This window comes from Camelus bactrianus, chromosome 24, assembly GCF_048773025.1.
Source record: "Camelus bactrianus isolate YW-2024 breed Bactrian camel chromosome 24, ASM4877302v1, whole genome shotgun sequence".
Classification (NCBI taxonomy): domain Eukaryota; kingdom Metazoa; phylum Chordata; class Mammalia; order Artiodactyla; family Camelidae; genus Camelus; species Camelus bactrianus.
In genome coordinates, this window is record NC_133562.1 from 16,760,574 (window position 1) to 16,782,710 (window position 22,137).

General features: G+C 41.5%; 2 long non-coding RNA genes across 2 annotated transcripts in view; one reads left to right on the forward strand and one right to left on the reverse strand.

The window, feature by feature from the left end:
* LOC105062800 (uncharacterized) overlaps positions 1–22,137 on the reverse strand; it is a 64,375-nt gene that overhangs the window by 24,232 nt on the left and 18,006 nt on the right. The gene's annotated exons all lie outside the window — the stretch shown is intronic.
* LOC141574930 (uncharacterized) lies at positions 12,507–15,135 on the forward strand. Its single transcript, XR_012502063.1, has 2 exons — positions 12,507–13,404; positions 14,454–15,135. It is a non-coding gene; the product is annotated as an uncharacterized LOC141574930 (long non-coding RNA).

The window sequence follows — 22,137 nt, forward strand, 5'->3', positions numbered from 1 at the left end:
TTTAGACAAGTTGAAGTTGATCAGGTCACTGGGCCCCTGAAGAAATCATACCTAAACCATACAGCCAAGCTCACATTACACATACACGTTATGAAGTATTTTTTCCTCTTAATAAATTTGCCACCAACCTGAAAAAAAAAAAGCATTCAGATTGTTGGATCAGCACTGAGAGATCAATGCAACACTTCAGCCAAAGGAGCTGGGTGTCACTGTTTGTGTCTCAGTCACTGGACGTGCTGGCCCTCCTCTGACCAGCTGACCTAGAGAGGGTAGACACAGTATGGAGTGAAATGGTACTCTCAGAGCTGCTGAAATACTCAGACGGTCTGTGCAATTTTCTGAAACAGCGCAATTTAGGAGAACTAGCTTTGTAGATAGAAAATACAGGCACTGTAAACTTAGAATGTTGAGCGTTAAAAATGACATCCACTCATGTTACAGACTGCCCAGGTCATGAGCTGACACTCATTCTAGTCAAAAAAGAGCACTTTGGAGGGCCACTTTTTCAGTTCCTAAATGAATACTTTTTTACTCTTTACCATTTTTCTTTGTTTCTCAGTGTCTTTTTCTTGGACGGGAGGTTTTTCTCCTCAAATAGTGAAGCAGTTTAAGGCTTTGTAATCTAAGCAAATAACCTAAATATATCTTCTCTCCATGTACATTCTCAAGATTACAACTTGGATTCTCTGAGTTTAATGAGGACTGGAGTTAGACTGTTTCCCATTAGAACGAGAAAGCAGTAAGGCAGAAACTCAGTAAGTGTTCAAGTAAAATATAGCCATCCAAACATCTGTATTATATTAGAGGAGACACAAGATAAAACACTGACTCTTGAGGTTAAATCTAAATTTCCTGCTTCAGTTCTGAAAGAGTTTGAGAGTTCAGATCAAAAAGGCAACAAAGAAATGGGACCCAAAAATGTCTAAAAACAAGTTTCAAAGGCTATTAAATGCCAACAATTAGTTACTGCTTTGAAGCACCAGTTTAGTTAACAATTACCCAATAGCCACAAACAAAAATGGTGTAGTGAAATGTCTACACCATGCTCAAGTCTTTTTCCAAGTTAGAGATGACACACCTGGAACCTGTGTGTCATACGAGGTGCCAAACCACCAGCTCTGATTCTCCATGTCTCGTGGGATGCTGTTGATTTTCCGCGTCTTCCTCTCTAGTACACTCTTACGTCACACTTGAGTTTCTAAAGACATTATTTCAGTCTCCTTTGGAATCTACTGGTCTTTAATTTCATAACTTTAATTTCATACTGCAAAAAGAAAACCCAAACTTGCAAGTCAAAGGTCAACAAGCAAGACTAATTATTTCAGCAAAAACAAAAGAGGCATGAGACCAGAAACAGGATTCAGGAAACTGCTTCAGTTTGGATCTCAAGCTGCAGCCTCTCCTTTATCAAGCTTGTGAGTAAAATTATGTCTGAAGAAAGTAATGCTGACCTATTAGCTTTGGTGGCTCTGTGGAAGCTTGTCTTAAATGCCACTGATCAGAAATACACATACACACACACAAATGAATGAATTTGTTATTCTGAACAACTCATGATGAAACAGCCTCTCATACCAACTTCCGTGGCAGAGTGAGATGCATATCTCTAAACCTTGTATGTGAGGAACTTTTTCTCAACCATGAAGATTCTGATTGAATCAACAGACTGGGCTTAGGAGAGATTTACCATGAAATCATTTTAGACACATCTTAGATCAAGATATATCTCAGTTTCAGCCTCTGAAAAGATCTAGATTCTATGCCTGATCTTCAAGACCTTTTTCCAAGTTATCCGTTGTCCTGTCTCAATGGATTCTCAACCCTCGGCTAGTCAAACAAATCCTATTGCTCTTCCTTCGACCTCACTCGTGACTCCTTCTCAGTCTTTTTTTTTTTTTTTCTGGTTTCTCCTCTTAACGTTAGAAGGTCCCAGGGCTCAGTCCTTGGATGTCTTTTCTATCATCACTCACATCCTTGGAGAGCTCATCCAATCTATAGGTTCCAGTGACTCTCAAATTTACATTTTCCACTCAAACCTCTCTGCTGAACTCCAGACTTACATACACAACTGCCTATTCCCTATCTCTCATTGGACGTCCAATAGACAGTTCAAACTTACATGTCCCAAACTGAAGCCTCAGTTTCTCCCTACCCCATCCCACAAGCATCCTGCCCCTACAAGGCCTCCTGTTCTCAGCTAATGGCAACTCCATCCTTCCAGTTGCTCAAGTCTTAGTGTCACATTTGACTCTCCCCACATTCAGTCTGTCAGAAAGTCCTACTGGCTGTAAGAAAGCCATCAAGAAAAGTATATCCAGAATCTAGTCCCCTTCCTCATCACTTTCACGGCTCCTACCATGATCCAGGCCTCGTTATATCTTACCCAGGTTACCTACTGGCCTCCTAAATGGTCTCTCTGCTTCTAAACTTCCCTCTGAGGAGACCCTCCTTTAATGTCAGCCATATCATTCCAGTCCTCTGCTTCAACTCTGCAATGACTCGCCGTCTCACTCAGATAAAAACTAACGTCCTCACAAAGCACTGGTTTCCTTCTTGTCCCCCTTGTCAGCCTGCTCCAATCATAATGGCCCCTGGCTGCTCCTGAAACATCTCAGGCACATTCCTCCCTTAGGTCCTTGGCGCTGGTGCCCCTCTCTTTCTAGAATGCTCCTCCCTCAGACAGCCACGTGGCTCCCCCACCTTCTTCAAGTCTTTGCTCAGCTGTTCCCTTCTCAGTGAGTCCTGTCCTGAACGCCTATTTAAAACTGCAACCACCTCCTTCCCGTACTCCCAGTCCTCTTTCCCCCAGCAGACGTTTTTTCTTTCTCTAGAGTATTTATCACCTTCTAATATGTGTTTATTTTCTGTTTCTTCCCACAACACACACACACCCCAAGAATATAAGCTCCATGAGGGCAGTGATTTTTATTTTTTGTTCACTGAGCTATTCCAAGGGCCTAGAACGCAGACACACAGGGTGAATATTTACTGACTAAGGTCCACACCACCACCAACTTGCCCATTCTGTCCTCTGAAGTTTTATTTCTGTCATGTTTCCCTTTTCAGACGGACTTTCCTCAACCTCTCTAGCAATTTAAATACTTCTTTTTCCTCGCTTCAAGGCACCAACTTAAATCCTCCTCCTCTGAAATCTTTTCTACATTAACTCTGCTCTGTTGGCTATGGATTTTTATACACTTAGTCAACAAAAAAATTCACATTAGCACCTTTGCCAACTCTGTCAATTTTAAGTCATATGCACGCATGACTAAACTCTCAGTTCTTTATCTTACAATAAATTTTATAAGAACTATAGCCCCTGGAATTTGGGAATGTCTCAGGCCTTTAAGAGATGCATCTGATGCAGACGAAGAAAGATTAAAGTCTCTTGGTCATAGGGTGAATACTGAAAAGTTCAGGAGCCTTCTTTGGTGAGAAACCCAAACCCATTATTATGGGTTGAATCGTGTCCCCCAAGAAAGCTATGTCAAAGTCCTAACCCTCAAACCTCAGAATGTGACCTTTTTTAGAAACAGAGTCTTTCCAGGGGTAATCAAATTAAAATGAGGCCATTAAGGTGGGCCCTAATCCAACATGAACGGTGTCCTCGTAAAAAGGGGAAATCTAGACACAAACAAACACAGAGGGAAAATGTTGTGAAGACACTGGGAAAACCCCTTATGAAGACAGAGGACTGGAGTAATGGATGTGGAGCCAAGGAAAGCCTGAGGTCCCAGAAGTTAGGGGACAGGCCTGGAACAAATCCTTCCCTCGTGCCTTCAGAGGGAACATGATCCTGCCAACCCTCTGAGTTTTGTCCTCCAGAACTGTGAGGCAACGAATTCTGTTGGTTTAAGCCACCCGGTCTGTGGTATGTCGTTACAGCAGCCCTAAGAAACCAGTGCACCCATTATTTGGGTGCAGTAAACTGAGCTGAGACATGGTGAGATACCCACATTTTCAAATTTTTTAGGTTGCAACCATTTGCCCTGAAACTGAAGTTTTTAAACTGATTGTCTTGATTTTAAAAGTGACTTTGTCATCATCACTTTATAATCGTTTCACTGATAAGATACTTAATTAGGAGTAAGGGAACTGTCTCTCTACTCTAGTGTCAAAAAGATGCTCTCTTGTGAGGACAGGGGAGGATCATGCACTGGCCCTATCATTTTTACAGGCAAGCTGGCCTATGAAGCCGAAACTATTAATTGGCAATTATATGTTTGAATTAGGTCTACACGGGGAGAAAAATGATTTGGAAAGCCATTAAAATTATATGACTAAATTCAACCTCACTGGTTCAGATTTTAGAAAAATGTCTGGTTTGAGTTACCTGGACCAACCGTCTACAGTGCCTTGCTTTCTGGCTCAATACACAATTAACGTTTTTAGCTTTGGCATCAAGTTCCAAACCATATTCTAAAACGGAAAAAATTAAGAGCCACTGTTTTAAAGTTCATACTTCAAGTGTAAACTCAGCTCAGTTCCCATGCAGACCGAGAGACTCGGGTTATCAGACCTTTCCAAGGTGTGAGGGCGAGAACAGAGCCCACTGTCACAAGAGCCTGAAAAACTTTGAACTGTTCTCCCCTCCTGTGCCTTCAGATCAGGTGCCATCTGCCCAGCCTCATTTCTTCCTTGAGCTAAATGTCAAGAACTCACTTTTTCCATCGCTGCAATGCTCGCAGGTTTAGAAAGAGAATAGTTGAAGTGTAAACATTCCTGTCAGTTACTGGACATGTTCCAGTAAACGAAGAATCGCAGTTAGCAAAGCAGACCCATGGGAGTTACTGATGCTGCGTATCACAGTGACGCTCCCAGCGTCCATTCAGCAGGTTTACCAAGTGCCAGACGTGTTCTATACTTTATCTCTAATTGTCACAAAAATTAGGCAAGGAGGATGTCCTCTCTGTTTTTCTCAGAGGAAATGAAGTTCAAAGGGGCTAAGTAGCAGAATTAGGGTTTAACCCAGGTCCTCCCAGCTACAAACTCAGCCCCTGAACCAGACGCATTACAAAGAGCCAGTCCCCATTACTTTCCAGAACTTACATTCCATTCGCGTTCATTTTCAGAGTGACCCTCACAGACGGGGACTGCTGTGACCCCCTTGTCACATCTGAGTGGACCGGCACTCAGGAAGGTTAAGTGACCTGCCCACTAGCCTACAGCCAGATTCAAATTGCAAAGCCTTTCCTCCCCAAAAACCCAAAAGACTTCCCTGCATGGAGTGCTGTCCTAAACCATGTATAACCATCATGAAACACCCAAAAGCAGAGGGGTGTTATCCTCCCTTTCCATAGGAGGAAGGTGACGTTCAGACAGGTCGCCTGACTGTTCATGTCACAAAGGTATCCAGTGGCAGAGCCAGGATTCAAAGCCAGGTCTGAGGATTCCAAGCCCACGCTCCAGGCCACCTTCCCCAGGTCCTTTTAGTCAGTCAGTCAGTGTCACTGAAACTAGGCTAACTTTCACAGGCTTATCATCTCAAAGACAGCACCTGGGATAGAAGTGAAACAACCTGACGGCACAGTGAAGGAAAAAAATACATGTGAGGTGGGGTTGCAGCACCCAAGTTTGCCTGGTCAGCGCACAGGGCAGCAAGCATTCTCTTTTTCCCAAACAATGACACTCTTTGACATATAAATGGAAATCAAGAAATGTACATAAATGGAAACCCCAGCAGGAGGAGGGAAGTAAGAGTACCTTGCCAGGAATGAGCTAGGTATTAAGTGAGAAGGGGAAAAATAGGGAATTTCGATGTGTTTTATTCATTTTACTTCATTTCAAAGGCTCCTCCTGGCCTCTTCTCCGCCCCTGCTTTCAGAGATAATATTCTCCCGCCTCAAACCAAAATGCTGGTTCGGCAGGAATGAGGAGGGGGCGCCTTCTGACTGCCGGCTATTTCCCCATGGTTCCCTTGGATCAGAACCTGGGGTCCCTTTGCCAAAAAGGCAACTGAACAGATAAGTTTACAAAACCGTATCACTTCTATGACATATTAGAGCGTCATAAAATGCGTCCACAAAGATTCTCTCATTTAATCTTCACATCAGCCCTGGGAGGGAGGCAAAGTCTACATCCTAATCCTCATTTTACTGACAATAAAAATAAATCCAATTAAGTGACTTGTTCAAGATCATACGACCAATAAAACCCAGGCTGGAAGCCAGGTATTCTGTTACTGCGTCTCAGGTTCTTTCCACGACAGCGTCATGTTCCCAACTATTTAAGAAATAATTTCGACAGCTGCTATGGCAATTACCACATCATAATAATTTTTATTACTTTTTAATAGACTTTATTTTTCAGAGCAGTTTTAGGTTCACAGCAAAATTGAGCAGAAAGTACAGAAGTTCCCATATACCTTCTGTCCCCTCAGAGCCTCCCCCATTATCAGTGTCCCCCATGGGAGTAATACATTTGCTACAACTCATCCTCATTTTTTAACTATGAAGAATCTTCAAATGATTAGCATGTTCTTATTAGATAAAAATTAAGAAAATATACAGATTATGTAGCTACTTTCATTGGGCACCTGCTATGCATTGGGGCATAGACTAGGTCTTGGCACTTTTGGGGACATTTAGCTCTCAGAATCCTAAGGAAGCTGTTGTTCTTTCTATTTTTAATATCTCCTGAAACTAAGACTCAGAGAGGCTAAATGACTTGCCCACACTTAAAAATGAGGAGGCAGGATTCAAAATATTCCACAGTCTATATTTCTGAGGCACTGGGCATTGGGGGAAAGACTTCATAAACCATCTCCCCTTCCAATTAAGGCAAGAACACTCCTAGAGTAATCGCAGGTCTACCGGCTTCCTTAGGAACCTACCCCAACCTAACAATCCCCAGGTCAGTCAGTTGCCTATTACCCACACCCAGGAAAGACGAGCAAAGCAAGGTGCTGCGGAACCAGTGAAGGGCTGCGGTGTACCTGGAGAGCTGGGTTAGCATGAACGGGCAGGCATGGTTGGAGTCTCACCTGCCCCGGTGCAGGCAGTAAGGAAGGCACTCTCTCCTCTCATAGGATCAAAAAACCAGCCACATGTGAACTCCACCTCTAGCTTATGGCTGAAGTAATTTCCTTTCTTCAAGAGATGATAGTCATAAGATTGAGTACCGAGAAAGGAGACGGGGGAAGAGGGAAGGGAAAGAGATGGGAGGTGGAAGGGGAAGGAGGAGGAGAGAACAGGCAGTTCGCAGTATTTGGGGAACCAAGGTAGCACTATCCAGGGCTCTACTCACCCCCACTACGTACATTTATCACCCTCTCGTCCCCAGTGAACACACGAAAGACCTCAAAGAATGGGACTCCCAGCCCCTTTAATTCTATGTAAACCCTCCCCAAAACATCATCCAGAGCTTCAACCTGGCCTGAATGATCAGAGAAACTGGCTAACATTCCTAACAGGCCTTTACCTTTACACACTCAGAACAATTACTACTACTATCCTACTGAAACATTATACTACTAATAAGATCGATGCAACGAAAAACAACGGTAGTAATAATTTATTGAGTTCCTATTCTATTCCAGGTGCTTTACATATTTAATCTTCCTCAAAACCTTATCATAAAATGTCCACAATTCATACCCACAATTCTAAAATTAAAAGGTTCTGAAAACACAAATGTTTTTTCCCAAGTATACAGGAAACTCTTTTGGTGGCAAAACCCAATCTGAATCAAAGCTGAGTCTTTTTATAGTCTTAACTTATCCACTTAGTGTGAACATTCATACATTTTGCTGCAAAATGCATTAATGTGTTGGATTTGGGGCACTGCTCCAGACTCGACTGCAATGTCACATACTTCGTAATACAGAATATAAATGCACTTTTTTGTTTCTAGAATCTAAAAATATCTGAATTCCAAAACATACCTGGACACAAGGATTTCTGATATCTGCACTTTTCTGATGAGAAACTGAGAGTCTCAAAGAACACAATTTTACTAGATACTTCCTTCAGGTCATCAGAGCCCTTTTACTAATTTAATAATCAATGGTCATTTTTTTAATTCAGAAAAGGATATATCTATTATATCTGCATATAATCTAATAGTCATATTTAAATGGGTCATTCCAGTGCACACCGCCCTCCAACTATTAGAATGAAATGGCTAAAATTACAAATTCACAGTAGCAAGTGTTGGTGATAGTAAACTGAGCAACTTTAACTCTTACACACTGCTGGTGAGAATGTAGAATGGTATAACCAGTTTGAACAACAGTGTTAATTTCTTAAACAGTAACATACACACCTGCCATATGATCCAGCCACTCCACGCAAAGATCTGTACACAAATGTTCATAGCAGTTCTATTTGTAATAACTGAAAACTGGAAACCACTCAGAGGCCCATTCACAGGTGAATGGTTTAAATCGTGATATAGTCATATGATGGAATATTCCTGAGCAATAAAAAAGACTGAAGTAATGGTACACATAACACAAGGAAGAATCTTAAAATAATTATGCTGAAGAAAGACAAACAAGATTATATGATTCCATTTATATAAAACCCTGGAAAATGCAAAGTGATCTATAGTGACAGAAAGCAGATCAGTGCGGTTGCCTCAGATGGAAGAGATCAGGAAGGAAAGATTGCAGAGGGTCCTAAAGGAACTTCTGGGAGGTGATGCTATGTTCATTATCTTGATTGTAATGAGGATTTCATCAGTGTGTACATATGTCAAAATTTATCGATACTATCTGCACATACTTTAAACACGTACAGTTTACTGAACATCTAATATACCTCAATAAAGCAGTTTTTAAAAAATAATAAATAAGAAACTAGAAACTGACCTCCTTCTCCTCAAATCTACTGAAATTATATCGCTTTTACTGACAGGCATACCTAACTGCAAATAGACAAGTCGGTCCTGACAAAAGCTGAGGATTTAGTTCCTCAAAAGAATGTTATAAACGGGTGTGATTCAGAGATGATCAACCAATTCTAGTCCAAGAAGGAACCATTTTGCTATACTTTTTTGCCTTCCTTATGCAAAATCAAGGTTTCAAATATCTTACAAACAACTTTGAACATGATCAGTAGTTCTGTTTATTATGTGTTCTGATGACCTATTGCTACATCAAAAACCACTGCAAAAGCCAGTGTCTTAAATGCAGTTTGGGCACAACTCTGCCTCACTCAGAGCCATCTCAAATAGCGCACAGCCTGAGGGCTGTAAGTATCTGAAGGCTCATCACTCACAAGCCCAGTGGTTGAAGCCGGCAGTTGGCTGGGACCTTCGCTGGGCTACAGCCACAACACAAAGCCTCTCTGTGTGGCCTGGGCTTCCTCACTAAATGACATCTGGGTCTCACACCCTAACATCCCAAGAGACAGCCAGCTAGAAGCTGTGTCGCCTCTTCTCACACACTGCCATGCCGCCACATTCTATTCTCTAAAATCAAATAGCAAAGAGCAGTCCCTAGTTTTAGAGGGGGAATTCGATTCCACTTTTTGACTGGAGGAATGTCAAAGAATTTGCAGACGTGTTTGAAAACCACCCTACAGCGTTTATCAGAAATGCAGATTCCTCATCATCCTTTCAAATTCATGGCCAGGAGCTTTCACGGAAGTAGCACCGCACTGGGGCTCCAGGACACTGGATTCAAATTCTGATACAGATTTGAGACACTTATATGGGCTAAATTTCCATGTTAAGAACAGCGACTAGGAACTAGTGTACAAATGAGGTTAAAGTGGGACAGGAGAGGGCAGAGGGGAAGGACGCAGGCTGCACGGTTCAGGGATGTAGCAGAGAAAGGCAGTGGAGGTACCAAGCAAAACACAGTATCCAGATTTCCAAAAGAATGCTTAGCACCACTAATGGGTCAGTCCTGTAAGCGCAGAGTGAAGAATAGTGGTGGGCAGGCCAGCAGCCACCAACAGGGCCATCCGGCAGCAGGTACAGGGGGCTCTGAGGCCAGGATGGAGTTTTGGTACCCTTGTCCCTGGGCAGAACTGTGCTTCCTCTGGACAGCAAACATTCTGCTATTGCTGTATCGAATCATACAGAATCATCATTGCAAACGTATATGACCAGCCATCCTACTAGACTAACCTGCTCTGTAAGGGGAGGGAACATGTTTAATTCATTTTTTAATTTCAGCACCTTGCATGGTGCCTTTGGTGCCCGAGATTCAGCAAGTGCTCGGGAATAAACGCAACTGAACCATTAAGGTCAAAGCAGGGAACTGGTCTTGCAGGAATGAGAGTCCAGGGCTGGGTATCAGGACAGGATTGAGGATCCAGGAAAATTAAGGCCTAATTATTAAGTTGTGTGGTAGTCGAGGTCCTAGGCTGATCAGGGCTGAGGTTTGAGTTTGGCCACAAGGCTGACCTGCCTGAGCTCTTAAACAAGGGTTCTTTAAATTCCCCCAGAGATTAATCCTAAACCCCGGGGTGTAAGATCACAGGAAGGGAACAAGCGGCAGGGACAGAAAGCGCCGTGGCTATTCCCACATCAAACAGAGCACCGGGCAGTCTGTGAGGCCCCTCCCTGCTTTCTGCTTCTCCGTCGTTCTGCAGAGAGGGGGGCTGCGCCTATGAGCACGACGCATTCTGGACAACATGCCAGGGATCCCCACTGCACCACGTGGCTTCTCCAGGCCAGACTTCTCTGCTGTGAGCCCATCGATCTGACTGCCCCAGATTCCCACAAGCATCAAACAGAGCTCATCATCATGCCCCAAATCACCGCGTTCCTCCTGCGTTCCCTGACTCCATGCAACAGAACCACTGCCACCCAGCGGGCCATGCCGGAACCAGGCCTCGTCCTGGACAGCTCGCCCCAGTCATCCTCAAACTTGCACTCACGTCCTGTCACTTACAATTCTTTATTGTCACTCAATACGGTCTCCTCCCTGACCCTAAAAAGTTGAAATGCCCTTCCCCATCTTCCCACGGCGCACCTCGATCAGACCCTGCAGACTCCTGCTACCTGGCTAGACCTTATGTAACTTCAGATCCTGGACGGGCTTGCTCCACTGTCCAGATGACCCAGATGACATGGTTGTTCAACAAACATTTGTTGAATAAGTGAATGAACAAATTAAATAAACCCACAGCTATTATAAACCATGCCCCCATTCAGCACTTGCTAACCCCTTTCCCCCTCAATTTTTTTCGCTCCATGGTACTTGCTGCTGTAACATGCTATAAATTTACTTACTCTTTGTATTTACTATCTCTTCGTTTTTTAACACGCCCCCTGAATGTAAGCTCCAGACAGAAGGGATTCTGAGTGCTGGTTCCTCCCTGTATCCCAAGTGTGTACTACAGCAGCTGGCATTCAGTGAGCACTTCATAAACGCACACGAATGACAAGCCTCCACTGCTCAGCCAGGTTCAGACGACCTTGGCATCTTCTAGGCAGTGATCCTCCTGGATTCCCTGGCAATCACACTTTGATGTGCCACCCTCTCACCGCCCAGGACACAGTTCGCTCGTTTGCCTGGACAACAGCTTATTTTAGGGCAGTTGGCAGAACCAGCCACCAAAGGAAACACTTCCCGTCCCAACGTCTGGAAAACTCACTTAGAAAGCCCTCATGTGCCAAGAAAAGCAACTTTTTCACTTTTTACAAAGTAGCCAGGTGACTATAAAATGTTATTTTTCAAAATGCATTTCATGAGGAACTAGTTGGTCCTTAAAAATTCAAATACTTGTGAAATATTAACATTTCAAAAACTTAGTTGCAGGAAGTACTAAACTTTAAGTCAGTGGTAGAGAAACTATTTTCATAAGAATAAAATCAAAGGTTAGAGGCTACCTACTATCAGCAAAATTATGTGGTTACCTTTTTAAAAAAATTCATATGGAGTTTTTAAAAGACCACTAAAGTGATTTATTCGTGATTGTCTATATAAGAATGCTAATGTTTTAAGCATTAAATATGGCAGACACTTTAGGCATGTCATGCTGTTTAATTCTCATGACTCTGGGATAAAAGTATGATTAGGCCCGTTTCAATGCAGAAGAAACTTCCAATCAGAGCAACTAAGTAATTGTTGTAATGTTTTATTTCTTTTTTAAAAAGATCTGAAATTAATATGGAAAAATGATAAGATCTGACAAAATTATGATGGTGGCTAAACATGTTACTGTATGCACATCTTTGTGAGCCTCAAATATTTCATAATTTTAAAAAATCAATACATGATGGTAATAATTTGCCTGTATTACAGTGCTAATTAAGGGCAAAACCAAGATTTAAATTCACATCTGTTTGACTCAAAAGCCCATATTTTTTCCCACAATATTGTGCTGCCTTGCGGCTCCAAAAATGGAAACTATTATATCTGCTTGAACTAGGATATAACCAAGTTGGAAGACCTGCAAGGTAGGTGTAACTCATCATTAAACAGAGTTGTTATTAGCAGGAATAATAATACACGTGTGGCAAATATGTTGGATTCATATATTACCTTTTTCCCAATGTCTGTGAGATGCTTCAGTAATCCTAGACCAGGAGATTGTGAAAATTTTCGCCTCTTCTCAAATAGCATCTTAGAATATTTCCCACAAACTTAGAACCGGCCTCTCTTTCTTACAGTCCAAGACATAATTAAAAATAAGGAGCATTATTATGGACGAAGGAAGAAAAATGAGTAAACCAAAGACAGCAGGTGGGTAGGAGGAAACTGTGAGTGAGTTCTGGAGGAGGACTGGGAAAGGATCCTGAGACTCAAAGAGTAAGGAGAGCAGAGAGTGGGAGAGAAAGGATTATATAAAGAAAGGAGGCATAAAAAGAACTAGGAGATGAAGTAAAACCTGGAGATGGAGAAAGACAAGAGCTAGAGAAAGTAAAAGCAGCACAGAATAAGAAAAAAAAATAAAATTAGAGGAAAGAGCGGGACAAAGAAATGAGGGACAGAGTGAATGACATCAAGGGGAAGGCAGATGCAGCCTTCCAGTCATTTCATACAGTGGTTCCCTGCCCTGCCGTGTGGGGTTTTCCCTCCCTTTCCTGACATTAACAGGATCAGCAACTTTGAGTGATACATTTTGCAACAGCTGCGTAATAAACTGAAAGTATCAGTGAGCAAAGAGGCCCTCACAATGGAGATTAAGCGCTGAAGAATGCAAATTAAATTGCAACATGACATAATACTTAGAAATGCGGCGCATGGCACTGAAACACGATGTTGTCCTGGACCTATTTTCAGTTCTGCAGCCAGCCTCCAGACCGCAGGCTGCTGCCACGGGTCTTACTTCTTCCCTGCTTATTAGTCCACCGCTGCAGACTGGAACCTGACTCCATCTGACCATTGAGCAAGCAGGAGGAATCTTCCCGAACAGACCCCTAACCCACACCCGCGCCTGCCAATACCTTTAACCAGCACGACGGCAGGCTGAGCGTCAAGCAGCAGTGACCCGCGCCAGGAGCAAGGTACGCTCTTCTGAATGTTTTTTCTCTCTCTCTCCCTTCTCAGGGAATTTTAAAAATCACATTCAGAATGTGCAAAAATGCCAGTCTTTTAAACCCTGTGGCTGTTCCTCCAGATTCATTATGCTCCTTTTTATAGGTAAATATTTCTTTCTAAAAAGGTAGAGTTTAAAATTCATAAAGCTGTAGAGGGAAACGCAGCAAAGTATTAGCTTCTACTGCCCAGTTAAGCCCTTGTTCTTCCTCAAATGGGGACTAGTTGGGGGCGTGTGTGTGTTTTAAAGATTATATTTTAAGGTAATTTCATCTGTTTATAGAGAAGTTTTAGGTTAATTCCAGTTAGGTTAATTCAATTAGCACTCACGTTAAATCCTTAACAAGTACCTATTTGTATCAAGGTACTGAGGCTGAAGCCACACAATCTTATAAAATTAAAACGTCAACCATATGCTAGATGATATATTAAAGCAAAGGTCACCATTACATATAGGCAGTTCCCAAGGAAAAGTGACATGAACAGATCAACAAGCACAACCCACCCACTCATTTCCACCACTTAGGACCACCTACCCCGCCCCCCTACCATGGCGCTACACAACCACCAGAGTCCCTGATCTCTCCTTCCCACCCTCTTTCCTCCTCTCTGCTGCACCATCAGCCCTGCAGCCTTCCACGGCAGGTGCCCCTCATCCCAGGACTGACCCAGTCCCTTGCCTGCCCAGCAGCTGCCATTCCCCACAGGGGACACGCTGATGTGCAAGCCAGCCCTGGGTTGCACACCTGCTGTAATGTCAGTGCAGGAGCAGACACTGGCCCCAGACTCCGAAGAGCTGGGTTTGAGTCCCAGGTCCTCCACTTCCTGTGTGGCTAAGTAATTTATTTAACCTCTTTGAGCTTCCATGGCTTTACCTTAAAAAGGGAAGACAATCTGCTCTACCATCTTCATTGGCTGTTGTGAAGATTTTGTGAGCCTGCTATATGAGAAAGCATTTTCTAAGTGCTATATTGATATACACATATTCAGAAGGATAAGGTAGTAAACAGTGGTCCAGTTTTCTATATTACAGGACACTGGAAAGGTGACAGCCTGAAGGTCAGATGTGGATCCAGTCCTGGCTCTGCTGGATAACCCTGAACAAGTCACTTACCTGCTCCCATCCTTTGTATGAGTTGATGTTTTTACTCAACCTGAAGGTCTCTGAAGACCCTCCAGGTACTAATAATCTGCGAGTCAAGAGCAGCATCGTTCAACTGCACATGTGTTAAATGAGCTATCGGGAACCAGCCCCAGGAATGGAACTTACAGCATGACACTGCTTATACAGAGAAACGGGCTATGAGCGATGACAACTGGCTTACAAGTGAACTTTTGGAACAAAATCAATCTGCAACTTGGAGACTGTTTGAATTACTACTATAGATTTCCACCACCAAAAAAACCTTTAGTGAAGTTAGGAAATATCTCCCATGTTCTTCTGGAGTTGATTTTCTAAAACGTTTGAGCTTTGACACTGGATGAGATCTTGGATGTACTTGAGTTTTTAGTTAACCAAACCACCACGATTTCTAAGGATAATGGCTGATTTCTCTTTTGGGCACATGTGTGTGTGTGTGTGTCTGAGGAGTGAGGGAAGGGGACTGACATGGATTTTACTTAAAATCTGATATTATATGCAATTATTACTATACTTCATGAAAAGTACTTCAAAAAATACAATATATAATATTGACATACACTTTGTTTTAATCTTTATTTTCTTCCTGGTATCATTCTGATATTAAATCAAAAAGGAAATCAAAATCAAAATTAAAATCAAAAAGGAAAGGGTGGTGTATCCCTTAAGCAGCTCTAACAAAGGCAATAGGATAACTAGCACTCTCTGAAATTAAAAAATGAAGTGAAAAGACTTTCCTCTCAGCTGCCCTCCCCAAAGCAGGGAAGTCTTGGACACACAGTAACCCTTGGGTCTGGAGTGCAGCATGTTACAGTAACTTTTTGATGCTATGAGGGAGTATGGAGAGATCCTGGGATATTATTGTGAAAGAAGTTTGAGGTTATAGAACAAGAACTTCACTTCCCAACCTCTGAATGGAAGATAGCTCAGATAGAGGCAGAACCAACAGGCCCAGAAACCTGATTTTTCACTGGCTCATTTCACATGTTCCAAGACTGAGCTTTCAACATATGGTTATTATGATAAAAAAAAAAAAACCCACAATCTGGAATGTAATTTTGTGCAGCCACTATGGAAAACAGTATGGAGAGTACTAAAAAAAATAAAAACAGAGTTTGTATATCATAAGTTAGCATGTCATATGCTAACTCCTGCCCACTCCTAGGCACATACCTGGAGAAAACTCTAATTCAAAACCATACATGCACCCTAATGTTCAAAGCAGCACTATTTACAATAGCCAAAACCTGGAAGCAACCTAAGTGTCCATCAATAGAAGACTGGATAAGGAAGTTGTGGTATTTGTATGCAATGGAATACTATTCAGCCATTAAAAAGAATGAATGACATTTGCAGCAACATGGGTGGACCTAGAGATTATCATATTAAGTGAAGTAAGTCAGACAGAGAAACATAAATATCATATGTGTAATCTAAAAATATTATACAAATGAACTTACTTATAAAATAGAAAGAGTCACAGACATAAAAATCAAATGTATGGTTATCAAAAGGGAAAGGGGAGAGGAAGGGATAAATCAGGAGTTTGGGATTTGCAGATACAAACTATTATATACAGAATAGATACACAAGGCCTTACTGTATAGCACAGGGAACTATATTCAGTACTTATTAATAACCTATAATGAAAAATAATATATATAACTGAATCACTATGCTATACACCAGAAACTAACACAACATTGTAAATCAACTATACTTCAATTAAAAAACTACTATCCAAGAAATCATAATTATGAAAACATGTTACTCTAAGAAATTCTCTCACACATTTTCCTTCTATGAGGAATTAAGCCATTACTGTCAAGAAGATAATGTCTTCCCATTCAATGAAATTTCATGTTCTATTCACTTTGTTTTATTATGAGAGGCACAGACGCCTTTTCTAAAGACATTTTTTAAACATCACATTTTTAAACAAAAATAAAATGAATTGCACACAGGCTCCAGAAAAAGTTCATGCACAGTTTTTCAGGAACTAATCCAAGGATCCTGACAGCAATGTGTTAAAGTGACTGTCCTTTTCCCAACTAGGGTGACATGTGTTTCATGGACTTTACAAACTCATTACCAGACAGTAGGCATTAACATTATCATACTCTGAGAACATTATGTATTCATGTAAAATGAAAAATTAAATGCAAAGAAAGGGGGAAGGGGGTCAAAAGGTACAATTTTACAGTTATAAAATAAATAAGTCATGGGGTTGTAATGTAACAGCATGGTGACTATAGTCAATACTGCACTGCATATTTGAAAGTTGCTAAAAGAGTGTATCTTACAAGGCCTCATTATAAGAAAAAAAAACTGCTTGTAACTAAAATATCAAGGCAGTTCTATAAAAAATCTGTTGCCCTGGTTTGAGAGGAAATAAAAATCTTTTTTCATGAAAGGGTTTTATACACCATGCCAGGAGTCTTAGAAATTCCAGTTCTCTTTCTTTCTTTTTTTTTTGGTGGGGGGGCAGTAATTAGGTTTACTTATTTATTTTTTTAATGGAGGTATCAGGGATACCTGAACCCAGGACCTCATGCATGCTAAGAACACGCTCTACCACTTGAACTATACCCTGCCCTCCTCTTTCTAATCATTTTTTCTAAATGTGAGAAATACCATTTTGTGGTAGGATCATTGTGATAGACTTCAGACAGGAATAAAATGGGGTTCCAAGATGGAGCTGACTGGGACAATGTGAGGCCAAGTGACAGCACAAGACACTGCTTCCCCTCTGCAGGGGATCAAAGCAGCCCCTAAGGGATCCTTGACTTAGTTAATAGATGTTTGAAATCAAACCCAGGGTGGTCATGCATTAAAAACGTGATCTTTGGAGGAGGAGGATATGGTGATGACAATGACACAGCTGGCATTTACTGTCCATTTCTACAAATGAAGCATCACACAAAGAGCATTATGGAAATTAGCTCATCTGATCCTTACAACAATTCTCTGGGATAGTATTACCAACCCCATTTTACAGATGGGAAATAAGCTTAAGATGACTGAATAACTTGCCCAGAGTTACACAGCTAAGAGACAGCAAGGCTTCGACTCAAATTCAGATGGGTCTGTGAGCTGGACCTCTTCATTTGCCCCTCCAGATCTGCCTTCCACCCTAATCTCTGCACCAATTTTATAAATTGGACCAATTTCATACCCAGATGCTTGACTACTATGAACTGCATCAATGAATGGGCTTCCTTGCCTCCCAGGTGGCAGTTGCTTCAGAAAATGGGAGCCGAGGGAGGAAGGAGACAAAGGCTGGGGTGCTTATTCCCTGGGCTTCCTCCCTGTAGAATCACGCCAAGCTTCTATGTCCCTCAAGTGAGATCACTGCAGAGACAAGAGGGTGAGGTGACCCTGGTCCCCACAGGAGGGTGTGACTGGCTTGTTGGAGTAATCCTGCTGACTGGCAGGGAACTGAAGCCGGCGACTCAGGGATAAGCAACACCGTGCCTTGTTCCATGACTCGGAGGGGTCTGGGGCCAGCGCATCTTATCCGAGGGAGCAGAATTGGGAGGGGAGGGGAGGAGAACTTGCAGTTAGGCCATTCAAGCCTCTCCATACACCCAGTTTCAGATATCAAGGCAGTACATAACCTTGAATTTTAATTCTAGGCCTTACACCACACCCTGTTGTCTAAATTCCCAATAATTCATTCTCATAAACAAAGCTTCAGTGGGCACCTTTGAACATCTATCATTTTATCTTTGAACATTTATCATTTTATCTCTGGTCATTTCCGTAGGATAAACTCCTCAATGCTGAACTTCAATGGGATAAAGCAAAATTTTGAACAGAAAAATTGCCTGCAGGATGCTGGTATGAGTGTATTTATTGGGAGGGGGACTCCACCATGAGGAAGGAAATCATTTTCACATTGACTAGAACCATCCAGGTCTCCCAAGTGCCTTCCAATCGCAGCAGGCATATTTACGAGCAGATCCACTACTCAATTCTGTTTGCCACATGTAAATCGAAAAGTACACATTAAGCTTGCCATGTTTCAGGATTTCATCATGTTTTTGGCAAGAGTATGTACACATAAGGAGACCTTTTGTTAAACCACATAACTCTGATCTTGTTTATGAGCTCTAAAATTAAATTATCTCACATAAATACTCAGAAGGTAATTTTCATATTAGTCTCAATGGTCCACAGTACCACCACAAAAGATCCAGTCACAATTCATTCTGTGACATGGGCGGCCTGTCGGCTTGATACAATGAGCTGCTTCGTGGGAGTTTCATGACCTACAGACTCTCACGCTTTTGGGGATGGAAAGAGTAGCTGGAAGTACTTTTGCTGCAACTGTGGCAAAAGCATGTACTATTGAGTAAAGGAAATATACTAATGTCAAAGAAGACTCTAGTTCAGAGCCTGCAAACTTTCCCTGGGAAGCGCCAAATTATAAATACCTTAGATTTTGCAGGCCGTTAGGTCTCTGTCACGACTACTAAACTTTGCTGTTGTATCACGGAATCGGCCACAGACAACACATAAATGATGTAGCAGTGTTCCAATAAAACTTTATTTACAAAAAAAAAAAAAAAAGAGCGATAGGCCAGATTTGGCTTGTGGGTCATAATTTACCACCTCCTGCTCTAGACTATATTGATCTTCTCCTTCTCTGGTATTTTCTTTTCTAACCATGCAGTTACTATGTCCTAAGCCCTATTCGGCTTTTAAAAAATTAATGTATTTAATCCTCAAAACAACTCTGCTATTATCATCTTCCCATTTTATAGATGAGAAAATTAAGGCACAGAAAGGCTGGGTAACTCTCCGAGGGTTATACAACCAGTAAACAGTAGAACTAGAACTTGAACCCAAGCAGTCTGACCGCAGAGACCACAGCTTGCCACCCACGCCTGTGAGGTTTTAACTGTGCTAAGAGCTCTCAGAAATTCACCCACCCTTCCAGGGACTCCAGAAGCTCTCCAAGTCTGGCTGCTACTCAGAGCAGATTATTTTTGCTGGAATCCATCCAAGTGGATTCCAGGTTCACTGTGGTTCTGTGTGAGATTTCTAGTAAGGGTAACACGGGAAGATGCTGAGGGTTGGTCCCGAATCTACCCTGGCATTTGGAGGCTCTCAGATTCTAGATCTTTATCCAGCATCTTTTCCCAATTTGCTATAAGCCTCGGAGTTACTGTGTCCCCCAAGGAATAATTTGGGACAATACTGTCCTACCAAAATATGCTGTTTAAAAAACAAGAGAAGACACTAAAAAATTATCATATTTCATGTAAAATTAAGGACTATAGAAATAAAAAAATTAGCCCAAAGTTCTCTTATAACACAAAATTATGAGTCATCTGGATGAAAAGCGATGATGTTTGTCACTGTAAGTAACAGGATACTATCATGAGGTTTGGAATTTATCTCTTTAATTCTGAATAAAGTAAACAGATCCTGGCTATTGGTGTTCTGATAATACCAAGGATGGGAGTTCAATTTTAACTTGCTGCTTGCTGAACATTCCTCATGATTTGATTCTCCCTCACCATCCCATCATATTATCTAGATTTTCCTTTCAATCACGTCTTAACTTCTTTTGATAGGGTTAAAACCACATCATTAAAGAAGAAAGTAAACTGAACATTCCCTTTTGGAATGTGGAAACTCCTTGTGGTTGCCAAAAAGAACTTGAAATGCTTTAAGATTGAGATTATACATTCAGTCAAATCAGCAAACATTAATTGCTTTGTGCAAAGATTCAGAACGTAAGTAGAATGAGAAAAGAGGTTTTCTGTGAAGCAGCCTCTGGGAGAGGGAAGTGCGTGTTTCCCCATCCCATGCATAAAAGCCAAGGGCAAGTCCATATGCTTTTCTATGGCCTTTACTGCAGAGAAAAGAAAATCCCCTGTTTCTATTTGTTAAAACTCTTCCGCTTTCCTATCCTGAGAGAACAGAGAATGTTTACCTCTGAAGGGGCACACAAAATCCTACACAGGATATATTTATAAGTTTAAAAAAAAAGATATTTTTTCACATAAATGTGTTTGGTGATTCATGAGAAAACACCACTGTGGTACTGTAACCTGGGTCCCTAACAAGCTCTGAAGTTTTCACTGAACAGGAAAGATGTGAAGGGACAGAGGATAAAAAAAATAGGTGAAGCCTGCCACGTACTGAGCTCCATGCCGGGAAATCTAATACAAACGATTACGTGAAGGACACAGCTAATTTAAAACGTTAGCTCCTGTCTTCAAGTTTTGAAGACTGCTATCATTAAAAATATTTTCTCTCGTTTCAATTTCTGTTTGGAAATTTTAAACTTTATTTTGAAAGCACTTTTCTTCTACACTAACACCTTTTTCTTAAAGCAGGCTGAGGAAGGCTGCCGCGTGAAGGGGTCTCTCTCCGACCTTCCTACCTGAGGCCAAGGGATTGTGGCTGCCTATCTTGTAACTGCTGTAAGAGCGAAGGGACCTCTGGGGCATTTTTAGCATTAAGACCTTCTTTTCCATCTCCCACCCCCCATTATAACCTAATGTATTTTTCAACACGAGGACTCTTGTGTGTTCACGATTGTAGTCAATGAGGCATGACTTTGCAAGCAGCTGGACTCTCCCCTTGAGAAGTCATTTACATAATTAAACATTGAAGCATCTGAACATGGGACGTATCGGGTGTGACCCACTCTTGCATCTGAGGTGACTTCAAAGCAGCATCGCACACTTCTGGCAACTGCTCGATCAGATCACGCCTAATGCCTCACTCCTCCAGCAGGCCTCCCCTGCTAACCTCGAGACCGCTCCAAGCATGACAACTAGCTGCCTCCTCTCACATTTCCTGCCTCAATTTTGCTGAAAACTCACGTTCCTTGACTTAAACTAATTTACTCTTTTTGTTATGTTTTCTGTGTCCCGGATGATGGCTAGATTCACTTAGCTGTTTTAAGTTTTAAAATAAAGACTATGGTGCAAAAAATAAAATAAAATAAAATAAAGGCTATAGGGCTCTGAATATACTCATTTACTGAATACATATGAACCCATATCATACTGTTTGCTCTATTTAAACAATTTACATTTTTCGTTGCACAGAGAATTCAAATTCCCTCATGTGATCCCCATAACAACCCGCTGAAGTATATATTACTATTCCCATTTGACAGACGAGCAAGTTGAGCCTCAGAAGTCAAACTACGGGGGAGGGGATAGCTCAGTGGTAGAGTGCATGCTTAGCACGCACGAGGTCCTGGGTTCAATACCCAGTACCTCCTCCAAAATTAAATATGTAAATAAACTTAATTACCTCCCCACCAAAAAAAAAAAAAAAAAATAAGTTAAACTAGAAATGAGTAGAACAGTGATAATGATTCAGACCCACTCACTGATTTCCAGAACTTACTGTTCTTAACCATTAGGCAACACTGCCTATAAATTTCTCTTTATCTGGAGTGATTAATATAAAATCACACATAATTACATTCTCAGAAATTACCTTCAACTATATTTTTAAACTATGTCTTTTTTTAAATCACTTTTATAATGCTAACTTTAGATGAGCTAATTCTTAACAGTATTTTGGTTAT